The sequence below is a fragment of the Malus domestica genome, chromosome 17, assembly GCF_042453785.1.
Source record: "Malus domestica chromosome 17, GDT2T_hap1".
Taxonomy (NCBI): Eukaryota; Viridiplantae; Streptophyta; class Magnoliopsida; order Rosales; family Rosaceae; genus Malus; species Malus domestica.
This window is the reverse complement of record NC_091677.1, coordinates 16,749,043-16,751,958: the sequence shown is the minus strand read 5'-3', so window position 1 is coordinate 16,751,958 and position 2,916 is coordinate 16,749,043. Positions and strand designations below refer to the sequence as shown.

The 2,916-nt window shown below is 38.0% G+C and overlaps 1 pseudogene; it reads left to right on the top strand.

The window, feature by feature from the left end:
* The first annotated feature begins 1,211 nt into the window (after nt 1–1,211).
* Nucleotides 1,212–2,519, top strand: LOC139193396 (protoporphyrinogen oxidase 1, chloroplastic-like; annotated as a pseudogene).
* Nucleotides 2,520–2,916: the final 397 nt, after the last annotated feature.

The window sequence follows — 2,916 nt, the reverse complement described above, 5'->3', positions numbered from 1 at the left end:
CTCTTTCTTGAGAGATTTTAATTGCACTCCAAATTTATTTAACCCCTTGCTTCATGCAGAATTTAGTAGGTTTACGTGGCAATTACATTCCCTTTCCTAGAAGAATTTAAATTCAAATTAAAGAGGGAATCTACATCAATTCGAGCAAAAAATAATCCCAAAAATCATGGAGCTGATGTGTGGATTATTTCCCAAGAAAGACAAGACTGCCCTTATTGAATGAGCTGGAAGCAGCCTCACTCACCACGCACAGCTGAGGTAGAACAGGCGCAGAGATCAACGACTGCTCAAGGCAACACCCTGCCCGTAGAAAAAGTCAAAGGTATTTATGATAGAATAATCCCTTATTCTTACTATAAATACATTCCTAATCAGAGAAGACCTATTTCAAGTAAGTTATCCTAATTCCATTTATTTAGGATATTTACCTATTTATTCTAAGATATTTATTTACACAAATATCTTAGAATATTCCACCCAAAATACCACCTAGGGCTAGCCACCCCTAAATCCTAGAGGGTGGGCCCACTTCCTCCTCGTCTCCTATAAATGCTCCATTTATCTCCAAACTTCCGTAAGCTTTAGCTACCCCTAAAGAGGTTTTTTGCTTCCCACAAACACTCAAAGACATTCTTTACAGAATTCTAACTTTGGCATCAGAAATTCTTCGGCCAAAGCCCCCCTCCCATTCATCGTGGGTGTGTGAGGTGTTTAGCCGTAATCTTAAGTGTTATTATTTTGCAAGTGCAGAATCGTTTGTTTTACCATACTTAGGGCCTCCGTATTTAGATCTCGTATAAATACTCGGGGGACTTAAGTGTAATTATGTAATAAAGGAAGGGGCAAATATGTAATAAGTGAGGAGCCCTTATTCTATAAAAGGACCCCTCACTCTCCTCATTAGGGGAGGTCCTTAGGCCTGAGATCCCAAAGCCTCACTCTCACATACAGGCTCTCTCTCCCTCACAATCCTCTCTCCCTCAGAAATACAATATCAGTGTGGACATAGCCCAAACCTTAGGGTGAACCACAATACATCTTGTGTTATTTACTTTCTTGCAGATTCATGGTCGGATTTATGTTGTTCTAAGATCTCCGGTTTTGTGCATCAACATCATTAATCAAGGAAATGCAGAACTTTGCATCCGCAAGAAGCATGCAAAGTTGGAGCATAGCTACCAAACCTAGACAAAGTAAGCCTCCCTCCCACAATGAGGTATTACTATTACTTTTCTCTCCCTTCATTTTATTTGTATCGTGTAATTGGGTATTTATTTGTAATTATGCGTTTTAAACTGTTTTTTTTTTATTGTAGTAGAGATGAAAGAAAATGATTTAATGATTGGATCCGGGCAAAGATGAAACAAGATAAGTGAAAAAAAAAAGAATTTATTGAGATATGAAAATCAGTGTGAGGTTTTGTTAATTAAACTTATTATGAATATTATGGGATTATCTTACGATTTTCCTTTAATAATTTTGGCTGACAGTGGAAGATGAACTATTCAATATGCAATAAATTCATACAGGTATTGTTATTTCAACTTCAAAAAATTTCTTGATTTGTGATTTCTGTTTTTTATAGATGGAGATAAAATTTTGATGATTCTGGGACAGAGTTGAGATGAAGATTGAGTATGAAGAGGATTCATCCGGCAGGAGTTTTGCAAAAAACCGATGCCACATGAAAATTTTACAAAAAGAATTAGGCCTCGTTTGGCAGCTCGAACTGGACTGACTATTTTTGTCGTATAGGATAAATAGCCATCGAATATTACTGACTAAATTACTCGAACGTTTGGGGCAGCATCAGACTAATGATCGTATTATTTATACTGTGTTTGGTATTGAACCATATAAGAAAAGGAAAGAAAAAAAAATTGAGAAATCTTTGTTTGTAAAAATTGAGAAATCTTTGTTTGTTTGCAGGGGTCGGAGATACAGCGGTGGAGAAGAGGGAAGGAGATCCGGTAGCCAGAATAAGATACAGGTGGAGGAAATTTTTTTTTCTCTTTCAAATTGCTAACTTTCTGAATCATTGCAAGAATTCACGTTTCAAATTGCTAACTATGGTGATATCGAACCCGTCAAACAGTAGCTGCGGAAGTAGAAGAACTGAGGAGGAAGAAAAAGAAGAATATGATGGAAGGGAACCTGCGTTTCTGCTTTGCAGGTTCGCCGGCGGAGGAATTGGGTTTTGGGATTTGTGGGAATGAGGGGAAATAACAGAGGTAGGGGAAACGAAGAAGAAGATGTTCATCTCTATTGACTACGTGGTGGTGGGCGGTGGAATCAGTGGGCTCTGCATCGCTCATGTGCTGGCTATCAAGCACGCGACACCGTCCCGAATGTCATAGTCACGAAGGCTAGGGACTGGGTAGGAGGCAACATCATCACTGTCGAGAATGACGGTTATCCTAGAGCATAGACAAGGGCTGCGTTTGGAGAGGAATGACCCAACTAAATTGTACAGTGGTTTTGGAGAGGATAAACAAACGAGTGTTTACCGTATAAAGTAGGTGGGATTGGATTTTTTAACCCAGTGGCTATTTAATACAAACGACACTAAACATCATACTCCGTATTATTAGTATTATCCGGTGTCTTATACAGTGTGCCAAACGGGGCCTTAAGTTACTTAAATTATTTACTAACCTTCCTGCACGCGCTCACATGTGTGCGAAAGACTTTTTTTTTAATCATGGCGCATTATGCGCAACTTACACATTTTAGCTGCATTTGTATGCATGGATTACTTCAATTTTTTGTTATTTCATTATTTTCTTTCTTTGTGAGTCAAATTACAAACATAAAAGAAAGGTGATCGTCATCTCTAATAATACAAGCATGAATTTAAAATTTACTGAAGTTGAGGGAGAATATTTGTGAATTAATTGAAACCGTGTTCGTGGAATA